Source organism: Chroicocephalus ridibundus, chromosome Z (assembly GCF_963924245.1).
Source record: "Chroicocephalus ridibundus chromosome Z, bChrRid1.1, whole genome shotgun sequence".
In the NCBI taxonomy this organism is placed as follows: domain Eukaryota; kingdom Metazoa; phylum Chordata; class Aves; order Charadriiformes; family Laridae; genus Chroicocephalus; species Chroicocephalus ridibundus.
Genome location: NC_086316.1, coordinates 61,475,621 through 61,489,232, shown reverse-complemented (window position 1 = coordinate 61,489,232; position 13,612 = coordinate 61,475,621). Strand labels below are relative to the sequence as shown.

General features: G+C 40.3%; 1 protein-coding gene across 1 annotated transcript in view; it reads left to right on the top strand.

Annotated features, from left to right (window-relative positions):
* The window catches only part of HOMER1 (homer scaffold protein 1), a 101,035-nt gene that overhangs the window by 46,200 nt on the left and 41,223 nt on the right, over positions 1-13,612 (top strand). The window lies entirely within an intron of this gene.

Genomic DNA, 13,612 nt, shown 5'->3' with positions numbered 1-13,612 from the left:
ATACTAAATGGGCAACTCAGTAGACATACCTAGCTGCTTGTGCTGGCCGAAACAGTGCTCTCTGCAGGCAGTCTGCTTGCTCTGATTTAAAAGCAAAAAAATAATTAAATTAAAAACCTTACACAGCAATCATTGGAGACTCCCTGGGCTTTTCATGTGTCAGGGTAGAGAAAGGGATTGTGTTCCTTCTTGTTGCCTGCCCTTCTGAGAATGCTGTGTGTTGGTGGCGCTCCGTGTGTGATGGAGAGGAGTTGCTGAACTGCGCCCTTTCCCTGTGCGATCAAACCTGATCGCATTGCGTTTCAGCGAAGGTGAAGTTTAGCCAGTGCTTCTGGGTGAGGAGGATAACGCTTGATGGGCGTTTGGGTATTGTCCGGTGCGTGGCAATGCTTTTTACATATCTGCTTTGACTCCAGGAGCTGATGATGAATCACTAGATGCTTTTCAAATGAAAAGGCGTTGTGGTCTTCCCTTCAATGAGTTCAGCTATAGGGGACACGAGAGTCAGTGAGGCTGGCTGTGCTTCACTGAAATAACACTAGCGTAGCACGTTCATTTCTTCCATAAATGGGAAAGCTGTATTCCACCCTGGCATTGACGATACGTACTTACCCTGTGAAAGGACCAAAAGAAGTGGTCCCCAGTGTAGGCTGGAGAACAGGTAAGGCACCCGTGGGCCTGCACGGCAGGAGCCCAGGCAGCCCTGGGGCAAGTGTTGGAGCTTTGTGGGCAAGATGAGGTGCCACGGCACTGCAAGGCAAGGGGGGGAACCGCTCTGCTGCCGAGAGGAACATTGCTGCGGCAGAGGACAGGGGTACAAGTTTGAAGGGGGCTGCTGTCGGAACAGTGATATAGGTAAGGGTTTTTCAATGTCTTTGTATGAACTGGCAGGGTCTGGCAGGAGTTAACAAGGTCGGAAATCAGAGGTGTGGAGGTCATGCTTTGGTCTACACGTTACTACTTGTCATTTTTCATCTGCATACCTGAAAAGTGTTCAATTTGATTTTGTTATAATACATCCTTGCTGGCCAGGTATGTCCTCTTCTGCAAGCATTCTTCTCTGCACTTTGTATGTCTTGGTATAAGTAGTTGGGGCCTGTTATTTCAGCAGCATAAGTAAGTGCAGACTACATTGGTATTTATAGTTATTTTCTCGCCACTTACACCCAAAAGCTGAAAAACAGCATTGTGTAAGTCACCAGAGTTTTGTTAGTAGAACTCAAATTTCGTATTATTTCAGTAAATAATTTTAAGTTTTGAAATGAACATGCTCCAATATATGTCTACAATCCCATTCATACCCCATAAGCATAATAGAGCAGAAGTCTAGTTGCTTCAGTTTATCCTTATCTGGAAGGTCCTAATGCTGTTCACAACCAGTGTAACACTAGTCAACTGCTTGGGAGATACGGATATTAAACAGTTACAACCCTTGCACAGAAGATAAACTCTTGCAATTAAACATCTTTTTTTTAAACTATCCATGATGGTTAGTGTTGAGCTATGAAGTAATATTACTTGGGAACTCCCACTTTCTGTAATGTACTGTAGCCTGAGCACTGCCAGAACAAATGAAAGTAAAATGCAGCCTAAGCCTGGCATTAGAAATTTTAAAAATCTTGGCTGAGACATTGATCAGTCCTTTTCTGTATGATAACTAGTCTAGGAAGGCTTCTAACAGAAGCTAGTTAATCAAATGTAATATTTTAAAAAATTAAGACTAAAACCTACATGTTTTCATTCTTAAGTAAGTCTCAGTTTCCACAGACATCTTCTTTGCCTAAAAATAATTTCTACATTCTTAAAATTGTGATATTTTTTTTTTTTTCCAACTGAAAACTCTTGATCATAAAATGGGATTTGGAGAGAAAAAAGTTGTGAAAAAATTTAACCACTTCTGTTGTGACTGGCTTTTAAATAAAAGTTCTGATCCTGATGGTGCATAGTATACAGTTCCTGATTGTCTGAATCAACCCAGAGAAATACTATACTAAGGTTATTCAGCCTTAGAATATAATTCATATATTAAAACTGAATGGTGTATCTGGCGAACTGTGCAACTGCTGCTTGGGGCTTTTTGGTAACTGTTTGGTGAACTTGCTCTTTCTTTACCCTTGAAGAGAATACAGTTATTTATAACAAGCTTTATTCCATTTTTGGCACCTTATGAAGCTGATAAAACACACTTTCAGAAACAAAATGTAAGAGGATTCTTCTGAGACAAATCTGGAAAATCTTCAATTTTGTCAACCGTGACTCGAACCTGTTGCCTCATTTTTTCTTGTAATACATAAACTTGGAATTTCTATTACATAATGTTTTGATCCGACGATATATATGTGTGTGTTTGTTGCTTGTTCGTTAAAATTCCTATTTTTGTATTCAAACAAGTTTTTAATAGGGAATTTTGACTCCATTGCCTTAGTGAAAATGGACTTACTTCAAGTGATGTTTCTATCTTAGGTATGTTATTGTCTAGATAGCTTACCATTTAATAATGCTGCATGTAAATCCAATGCTGTACAACAAAGAAAAAACAAAAATCTTGCTGCTAGCTCGTGTTCCTTCACTTGAGTTTTCATTAAAAGTTTTATGCAGAAATCTGTTCAGTAGATTTTTCACTTTCTGTGTTAAAACTACTCACTTTTACAAGCTTAAATATTTTAGTTATGTTACAGTAAAGGTGCTGTGTGGGTCATGCTGAACTGTTAAGTTGGCTTCAAGGAAAAGTTTTGAGTTAATTTTTGTCGTGTTTTGTAATTTGAAATTACACTCAAATCCTAGTATTTGGATGTTATTTATAGGGTTATGCATAGCTTCCTTACAAAGTAGACCTGGGGTTGTCTATTACTTTTTTTATTTATTTTTAAATTCTTGGTTTTGAATGTTATTTAACCTGATCATAGGATAATTTCTCATTGTGAGGAAGCTCAGGAGCTGTATAATCCAACCTCCTGCTCAGAGAAGGTCAGCTATGAGGTCAGACCAGGCTGCTCTAAACTTTGTCCAGTTAGGTTTTGAAAACCTTCTAGAACGGAACCTGATAAAGCCAGGCTTTTTAAAAAGGTTTCTCTGTAACATAAAAGGCAGTAACTGTCTTCACGTTGCACAGTACTATAATGAACTGTGACATTTTAGGGCACACTGGGGGAGCTCTGGTAAATTCAGTTACTGTGTTGAGAAGAGATTATTATTTCTGGAGGCACACTCAGAGAAGAGACTCAAAGGTGATACGTTCCTGCTGTCAGTGTAAGCAAAGAACTAGTTAATATAGCAACTTAGACGTAGGTGTTGGCTTCACCTCAACCACCATTTGTTTGATGTTGTGAAGGTCGTAGCTGTACCGTTCTTCTGCCCCTTGTGCTCCACTGTCAAGAGCCTGGTGGTCTCTGGAAGAAGAACACAGGGAGGGATTGCTCTCCCCTCCCTCCCTGACCCAATTCCTGCTGCTTCCTGCACTTCTGCCTCAGCTGCTGGGGTCTAGCTCAAGTAGGCTATCCTTCAAAATAAAAGGTCTTGCTAGGAAATTACTAATTTGAAAGGAGAATCTTTCCTTGTGTTCATGTACTTTTTTTCCCACGTCTCTGTCTTTCCTGACAGAAATTTCAGACATTTTCAGAAAATTCTGCAAGGAGTTTCTGGAATACACAGTAAACTATTACCTGGTTTTAAGCCAGTAACCTGTCAAACACAGCACAGTACAGTTCATCCTTTTTCATAAGAAGATATTTCTAGTAATGGAAGGGAGGTGGAGAGGACTTGTGTCTGCTATTGGAAGAATAGTTCATGGTGTAGACGTTGCTTAGCTCTTCAAAATGAAGAAACTCTGCAACCGATAGAGCTAATTTTAATGACTGGGAGAATGGATGAGAGCCAAAACTAAAAATAGCTTAACACTTAAGAGAGTAATTTCACCATCTCCCTTGTGCGCCTCAGCACGTTCTAGTTTGGAGCATGTGAATTACCTACTTCCTGCCGTTTATCTAGTGAGGGCTCCAAGCGGTGATTCAGACGATGTGAGATGGGTGTTTGAAATTAGATAATATAAATGCTGTCCTCAGGGATAAGTGAGCACTCTTGAAACATATCTGTCAAATACGTTCTTAGAAGAGGAATATAATCCTTAGGCAATTTATATTTAAAAAAAACAACAAACAAACAAAAAAAAACCCAACCCCAAATCAAAACCAAACCAAACCCATGCTATTTTTACTATGTAATTTTTTCCCCTTTTAATCACATACATTAAAAAAAGGCTAGTAAAATGAATTAAAAAAAAAAAGGAACTATCCTGCTTAAGGAATGAACTTTCATTTTCTAAAATACATCCATTTTGCTCAACTTACCCAAAGTATAGATGACATTAAAAGATTGTTAACAGTTCAGCAGCTGTGAACATTGGCTCATTGAGAGTTGGCAACATTGGAGTTGGGATGTATGAGTCTTAACACTAAATCAGATTCTGTGGGGTGGGTGCTTTGGGGTTTTTTTGTTGTTGCATCCATTAATTCACAGTCATTAATTTTGTTAGGTATTTTCAAGAATACAGTTTTCTGAAACGTGTTACTCATTTTAGGAGTCTACTCTTAGCACACAGTGACTTTTCTTGTCATTTTTAGGCAGTGGTAGAGGAGCTATTCTCTTTGTTCTGAATTTTTCTAGTAATTTACTTTAATAAATCTTTATTAGAACTTTTTCTATGGTGCATTTCGATACCAGTGTGTATACTTGTTTAAATTTGTGATCAGTGTCTGTGAGTTTGTTTTATGGTGTGATTTGTACATATATTATTTAGAATATCTGCTGTTTTGTGAGTTGTAAGCTCAACCATGCCATCATCTTTTCAAGAAGAATTAAAATGAACGTTAGAGAAGATCTTATGTAGACAGATTGGTACCTCGTGTTTTCTCTACTCCTACTTCCAGCAGTGTTTTTTCATAGGGTTAGTGTCATTGTAGGAAACCTTCCAACCAGTAAGTAAGGATTAGCTGCAAACGGAACTTTCCCCAGACACCATGAAGGAGTCCAAGGTGTCGTCTTTAACACACCAGAGACCTCTCTGGGTAAATTTTGTTGAAGTTAGATCAACATTTCCAGATAATAACCAGTGTCTTCTCAAACATTTTTCTCCAAACTGAGAAGTGTCATTAGTAACAAAGAGAACAGACACCAAAGAAATGCTGCAGGTCTCGATGCACTCTTCTCCAGAAAAAACATAGTGAAAGCTTTTTAGAGGAAATAGCCACTTTCTAGAATTGCTTTTTATTTTAAAATCATCTGTGGACTTAATACTTTGAAACTGCAAATGTCATGCCTTGTTTGGGTTGGAAGCCTCAGTGCATACTTATAATTTTTCAGCCACCCATTAAAAAAACAGAAACAGTATGCCAGTAACACTTGAAGTTACCAGGGGGGCAAGGAGGGAAATACCCACATAACTATTGATCCCCTGAGTCCCAAATGAATTTTCTAAAAGTCATGACCCTTCAAAAGAGAAGTCTTTTGTGAAAAACAAAGGCAGAGGGGATGTTTTGCAGGACAAATATATTTTTCACAGTGTCTGATAATTCAAACCTCACTGTCTCTTCCTTGTGGGTTAGGAAAGTTGATGTATTTCAAGACCAAGATAGTGCAAATCATTCATGCCCATACCTTCAGCCTGGGATTAATTCTTGATGAGGAGCTGGGGGGCTTTCTTCAAAGCCTGGAATTTTGACTTTTTGTAACCAGATTTTCCTATGGCAGTCTGTTCTGCAGGTAAGAGTATCACACAGTTTGCACCCATCTGCACACACACATGCTTTGCCTCCCCAAAGAGACCTCTCCAAATTTTGCCCCAACAGCCCCTCAAAAGTATGCGTTAGAAGATAAAGGCCCCTTGTAGCTGGTGTGTAGCTGCTTCAAGTGCGAGACTTAGTCCACTTACCTTTACCAACACAAAATAGAACACTTATGCAACCGTCTATATGGGTAGACAAATGCTAAAGAAACTTTTCCAGACTTGTTCACTTAACCGTTTTCTGTCTCTAAATGGACTCTGTAGTTATTATCTGGTTCCATGAAACTGAAGAATAGTCTAGACGTGGGTTTCAGTGTACGTAGTCCCATCCACATAGAAATGACTGAAAGGTTACACAGTTTTAGAGAAAGGAAATTAAAGAGAATTGAAGATTTGTGGCCTTCAGATCACTTTTAAGTATGCTGCAGAACAATCTGCATCACTATCATACTTCAATTGTGTATTTTACTCATCTCAAGGTTCACTTGCTGTCAATTTTGCGTTATTTTGTAAAATCAATATACAGAACATGAATGAACTTGTGTTACTCACAGTCATTGTAGTCGTGGTAGAATGAGTCTGTCATATTCCTTAGAATTAAAGGAAATTTGAACAGTTCTGAGTTCAAAGTCCACAAGCTAAAATACAGCTTTAAAAAAACTCAGAAAGCAAGAGAAAACTTGGCTTTTTGTCAGTTTTGGTATATTAAAATATGCTATAACTCATAAACAATATATGCTCAAAATACAGCCTTTCAAAGCCTGCCCCCACAAGCCATGCTTTCTTGAATATTTGTGAAGTGTCTGTACTTAATGAAGAAACACTTCCAGTTGTTCAATTGCTCAATTACTTGAATATCCTCACCCAAATTTTTTATTATGACGTTGATGAGACACTAGAACACGTTGTTCAGGGAAGTTGTGGATGCCTCAACATTGGAGGTGTTAAAAGTCAGGGTGGATGGGACTTTGAGCAACCTCTTGTAGTGAACCATGTCCCTGCCCATGGCAGGGGGGTTGGACTAGGTGATCCTTCCAGCCCAAACCATTCTATGATTCTGCATCAGGAGTTAGAATCTTGCTTTGCTGTGAAGACAAGAGCTAAAATTAAGTCACCTGAAAAAAAACCAAAACCCAACCAACTGCAGCAAAACAAAACAAAAAAAAGCCTTTCAGTTAGTGGCTCTTTTCACACGTAGGCTGTTTCCAAGTCACTTGACCCCTCTACCCTGCACCATGTATAGTGTGTGTTTTGGCTGCTCATCTGCTCTTCCAAAAGATCTCAGTGTTGCTGTACCTCATCTGTCTACCTTATTGCAAGAAAAAGTTAAGTTTTTTATGCAGCAGGGCCAAACCCAGTGGAATAATTGAGGGAAGTATTTTTAAAATGGGGGAAAAATAAAAAAAAGAAAAAAGTGCATAACTGAGTACATTTTAGTAAGGGTGTAGCTCCATTAAATGCATCTGCATGATACCAGTTTAGTCGTCTTACTGATACCAACAAGTTACTCTGCCTTCTGTGTTATCTCAGGTGTAGTGGTGAATCATGAGAGACATGGACTTCCCCTATGAGAAGCTGCATATATATATATATACACATAGATATCTACTTCTGAAATCTTATATATGCTGTCTGCTTATGGTTTCACTGCTTCTGGAAGGCCTGATGATAAACACACAACTATAATGACAATGTTAATGACTGAACAACTACTATTCTTGGAACAGTGTAGAACTCATTTTCCTCAAACTTCCAAGCAGAATATAAATAAACATACCTCTATCCTTTAACAGCTCACCTTGGAGATTTAATGATTAATTTACTTTATGGATTTTTGTATTCCCTTTAGTTTTTTCTGTATTACTCCCTTCTTAAGTGCCCCATGTCCTTGGAGAAGATGTACACTCTGGAAACAGAAGTCAGTCTGGCTAGCACCACCTTCTGCAGGTGTTTAAGCTTGAAAGCCTGTCACTTATTTTATTCCTCCTGTCATTTACAAGGATACTATTAGATATGGGGCATGGGAATTTACATTACATCTGTCTTGGTGAATTATTATTTGTGGATTCACCTAAAATGCACTACAGGGATGAGTTTTGCCATTTATAAAGTGCTTAGATGGTGTTAATGAAGCCCATATGGACTTAAAAATTAGCTAATTTTTGATCAATTAGATAACTTTCTCCTAGGGGATTGGCCATGAAAGTCAGAGCCAATGATAGCTGGCAACAAATTTTTAAGTTACAGATTCTTTTGCTCTTGAAGATATGAGATAGATGTGTTGCTGTGCCAAATTCTGCTTGGGTTAAAAGGAAGCAGAGATGGAGCGTGAGTTTAGGAGGTGGCTGCAGCTCCTGTTCCTTTGCAACCTCTCTGATACTGTAGTTAAAGCTTCGGAATTAGCAACTATAATTAGCAACTGTACCTTGAGCAGCTGGTGTGGGCTTCTCCAGTGGTCACACAGAAAGGAGGATTGGGTAGAGCTGCGTGAATGCTTCTGTTCCCTGGAATATTGAATCCCAGCCACATGCGGCTGAGGAACTAACTGTGCTCTGTCTGTTGACTTCTCGAGTTCAGAGCCGACATACAGTTGTCTGCATGGTGCAAGGAAATCATGGGGAACTTGATGAAGCCACTTGCTGGTCTCACATATTTATTGATAGGATTCAGCCAAAGGGATTACCTCTGCCTGCTTCTTGAAGGAATGCAAATTAAAAGCTGAAGTTTGACAAAGCAGAGAAAAAATGTTCGGAAAATTCTCTATATTAAAAATACATAGCATGAGTAGTAACAGCATATTTTTTTAAAGAATTGTTTCATATTTAAATAAATCCCTTATACAAAAGTAGCTTTCATCAGGTTTTTTTTTCTAGAATTTATCTGGAATAGAGCTGACTGAAATTCATAAGCTCTGTATGCTTTCAGGGATCGTTTTGCATCCCTGCAAGAGATGTAGGACCAAGGGCCAGAAGCTCTTAATTTTCACATGAAGTAAAAAGCTTAGTTTCAAGTTTAATCCAAAATATCCGTGCCATTTTACTGCTATGATACCCTTTGGTGTGTGTCATTTTTGTGTGTCATTTTTGTCAGATGGATTAAGATTGCTAAAGATTTCTCCCTTACTTAGAGGTAGGCTTTACAAGTAAACCCAGTTAAAGTAGTAGTTCCTTTGGAGAACGCTGTGGCCTGGATCCTCTGGGGGAGAACCAGCAAATCCTGACACTTTCACGTGACACTGAGGTCAAAAAATTACGCCTGAGATGCTTCCTTAGTGCCTGGTACGTTTCCTCCTAGATAAGTATCTTAAGACCAGTCAGACGAAGTGCCATCTCGCGATACTTGACCTCTCTTAGTTTTTAAACATCTAAACCTGGGGAAGATGGGTTTCATCCACTAAGCTCTCTTTACCAGGTCCAGCCTTTTCTCCTGCCAATATTATGATCCAGAGTTGTGCTTGCTGTTTTCTGTGGAGGCAAGACAGTGTCGTGTTCCCCGGCGTTGCTGTCACCGTGCTGTAGCTCCCTGGTGGGCTCTTTCATGCACCCTCCCTACTCTCCAGGTCAGATCTCCTGTCCAGATAATGTAAGCCCCTGGAAGACTAGAGTCAAAGCTCATTGATCAAGTAAAAGTCCAAAGTTGCTCTATTATAAGCCATTTCAGAATGTGTCTGAATGTGCGAATGGTATTCGGGCTCCACCTGGACAAGTAGTGTTACTGAACATAATTGTGTTGATTATTTTCCATCACATTGCAGTAGGCAGACCCCTTGCAGTGGAACTTCAATAGCATCAGCCTACTTCCTGCAGACACTGGTAAAGGTTAGGGGCAGGCACATATAAACACAGAAGTTGAATATTTTGTCTGTCGAAAAATGAAGCACGTAATACATTCTCTTCTTGAGGTAAGAGTTAGCCTGAAGAATAAAATGGGGACTACAGCTAAATGGAGATCGTAATTTCCTGTAGTTTTCCATCAGCTTTATGCTTTAGGGAAGCATTCTGTACCTAGAGAGTCACATCTTCTGAGTTCCTTTAGTATCGCTGTAGATGCCAGTGGCATTTTGTCGTACAGGCAGGAAGTGGTTTGTGTTGATCAGTGTTCTGAACATATAGCAGGGGGCTCTGCTGAGATGAATTTAAGTTGCTGAATAGCACTTTGGTGAGATGTGGACGACTGGCAATTCATAAGCATCATCAGCATATTTCACAGTGACACCAAACAGCCATCAAGTTTTGTCTGTAATGAATTGGGTTGGCACAAACTAGCAATGAACTAAGATGTCAGAGGGGTTTTTTTTAATCAGCTCTTAAGCCATTTGGCAAATGAAGGAAGCTGGAGCTGGGCGAAGGTGCTGAAATAAAATGTCCAGGGTGTCTAGGACTCTGTTTTCTTAAGTACACAGTAATAAAACATTACGTGTGGTCCATTTGTTGTGATGAACTTCCATTGTATGTTGTTGCCTTTGCAGATTTTACTCCGTGGCACTGTGGGGTAATGATGTTCTCTCTTCCTTTCATGAAACACAAAGGGTTTGGTTTCGAAATTAAAGTTAGAATAGTGAAAACTGTTCTTCCGGGAGACTGCAACCACAAAGGCAATTAAGAAGTAATTTTATTTAAACAACATGGCTCAGACAAAACAAAGAAGCCAAACCAAACCAAAACCCTAAAACTGGATTGACTGAATTGTAGTAAGTTATCCAAATCTGTAGTTCGATAACAAAATAGAAAAATAGAAAAATAAAAGGTTTTTTTCCCCTCACTGTAGTGAAAATAGGTGTGAAAATAAGATATGGGCTTGCTGTTTGAAGCCAAATGCTTTTTCATGCAGGCAATACATTCAGATTAAGCTGGTCTGAATTTTAAGAGGATAGCTAAAATAGCTTCCTACGTGCCCGACGTGTGATCTAACTGATCACAGTGTATGACTGCGACTTACCTGTTCACTTTATTTAGGAAATACTCTGAAATTTAAAACTGATGTAATTACCTGACAACGCTGATTGTGTAGCACCTTCTTTCTACACTCTCCAGAGATTTTAGCGTTCTTGTTTAATTCTATTTTAGCACTTCAGGGATCATTTGTGCTGGGCTTACGTTCAGCACAGCAGGAGGCTCAGGAAGGCTGGCTTTTAAACATCTTCACATCATGCTGTTTGCCATGCCCTTTTCCTAGTCAGTGGGCCTTATCAGGGAAAGTGAAATAGAGCTTGTAATATTAGAAAAAAACATGCCGAAGCAGTGTTTTGGGCATCAGCATAGCCTCGTGAAGGGGCAGGGGCCCAGCATCTGTTCTGCTGTTAGTGAATTTCCAACTAGCAAAACTTACGTGCAGCTTCATGTTGGGGGCACCCCTGTTGGGTTTGTGACGAGTTAAGTAGGATGGGGCTTCTTTGAAACTGTTATGTCAATTAAGTGTTAAATTGGGAAGAAAACATCTATAAATTACTATATTTCTGACTTCTGTCTGAGTTTTTGAGCCAAATCATCTGAGCTATGCATTATTCTGAAGAGAAGCTGAAGGAAAGCCTAGTTTAGACTGAGTAAATAAGAAGTAGGAACTATCAGTGAATTAAGCAAGGTAAGGTTTTTTCTTAAAAACTGGGATTTTTTACAATAGGGGAGAGAGAGAAACTTATATAGGGATGACTTCTGAATGAATGTTAGCATGTAGTTCACAGAAAAAGTACCAGTATCAGAGACTTCCCATGTATTAAATTTAATCTTTTTTCATCCATTTAATCTCTCTTTAGTAAATTTGATTTTACGTCCAACATAGCGCAAGAAATTTAGTCTTTTCTTGGATTCAGATTTGATTTAAACAAGGCAAATTTAATATTTCCATTCTGTTAAAAAGCTGGGATGGAAAAAAAACGGGAGTTGCTGTATCCACTTACAAGTGTTGCAACTCACTCAGAAGTTGTTCCATTCAAACCTGTGCAGTCAATAAATGTTTTACTGTGTTCGTATAGTTCATGTGACTTACTGCTTGTTCTTCAAAATACTTCTGACAGCTCCACAGTAGGTTTGGTTTGGCCTTTATATATAGGCTATTGACTCTTAAGTAATTGTACGGCTATCACAGGAGAGAAATGAAACTTAATTAAATTTCCCATGCATTCACATAGCTTCTGTTCCCTTAATGGAATAAAATTACTTTGTTGTCAGCATGTAAACTGACAGTTCATCTCCTGTGCTAACTGTACCATTAATGCGTGTCGTTGTATTTACTGGGATAAGCAAACTGGCAATTGTAGTGCAAAAATGAATTGCACCAGTAGTTACTATTTGATGTTCTAAGATAACCTAATGCACTAACTGGGTGGAGGCCAAATACTCGTAATTCAGAATCTTTATGCAACTGCCCGATCACATATAAGTATTTCTGTAGGTCATTCTATAGAATGTGTTCCTGGCGCTGGTAGTGGAGTAGTGAGGCCCTGCGTCTGCAATGGTTCTTCCGCTGAGCGTGGTGTTTGCTATGAAAGTAAGACAGGAACCGGCATTAGGGGGTCTTAAAGGCTGGGCTAGCCCATGGTGCCACTAACAGGAGGCTCAACTGAGCTCTAAAATCGGCACTTGCAAATCTTGCATGTTCAGCCACTCATAACAGCCGCTGTCTTCGGCAGGGGCACACACACTCCAGTAAAGGCTGTGGCAGTACCTGGAAAGGCAGGCAGAGGCTTGTGCTGAGGATCTCCACCCCTCGCGTGTGGTGTGTGTTGGATTTACGGGGCGGGTAGAGGTCCCTTTAGCCTCCTCACTGCTCTACGTGTGGCCGCAATTGCTCAGGGCGTAGCTCTGCTGTTGCAAAGCTGAGCATCCCTGCTGAGCTCTGTAGAATCGACCTGTAGTTGGGATTTGTGGGCCACGTCTGTATGGCTGAATAGAATGGGCCTTGGCACTGAGGGCTGTGGGACATTTCCATAGGCTACAGCAATGATGCCGGATCTCTCCTGCACCCGTGCAGTGTCCTTGCGCTTGTAAGACACAGTTCCTGTTCTGTATGGAGTCCTTTTCCAGTTCCACACGCCCGCAGTGGTCTGAGGGCTGCATTGCCACTCACGAGAGGGGTTTTCTCCTTGCACGGACTCTCTCAAAAGCACGGACCTGCAGTGCATGCCCAGAAGTGTTTCAGCTGGGGGTGGGAAGGTTGCAGGTCACGAGATAAAGCCTTGGAAGACCGCAGAGGTGGAAGGGTGCTAAACCTTACAACATGCAGACTGCGCTTGGGATCTGTCTGGACAGCCGGCACGGACCGCGGCAGTTTGTGGAGAGTGTGAACTGCCCAGTCCGTGCGACCTTCAGAAGATGGGGGCTTTTTGGCCCCGTTTTACTTAGTGGTCACTGGGAAAAGAGTTGTCCCTTGTCCTAACTACCACAGCACTTCTAGGGGGAGCTGGTTCTCACGCTCACCGAGGTGTAACAGAGAGCACAGTTTGGTGAAACTCCTACAATCAGAACAGCACTCAATAAATGAGAGCCAGGCAGGAGAAGTGTAGGGTAGTCAAATACTCCCTTCTGTTGCACTGCTGACAGTGCGGATTGGTTCAGTGCACACACAAATTGTTGTTATAGGCAGGGTTTTTGAAAGAAACAGAGGGTTTTGTCTAGCCAGGGGCCTCAGCAAAATTAGTCCATACTAATTCAAAGTGTGAATTTCCAGTTAAACTGCGTTAAATTCTTGTGTGTATAAATGAGTTCCAGAATGAAAGTGGTTGTAATTCAGATAATTTTAGTGTCAGGGTCACCATGTCCTGGTATCTGACTTGCCAGTAACCACATCATCTAATTGCTTTTATAAAGTGATTAAGTGCCATAGGACCCCAAGTCA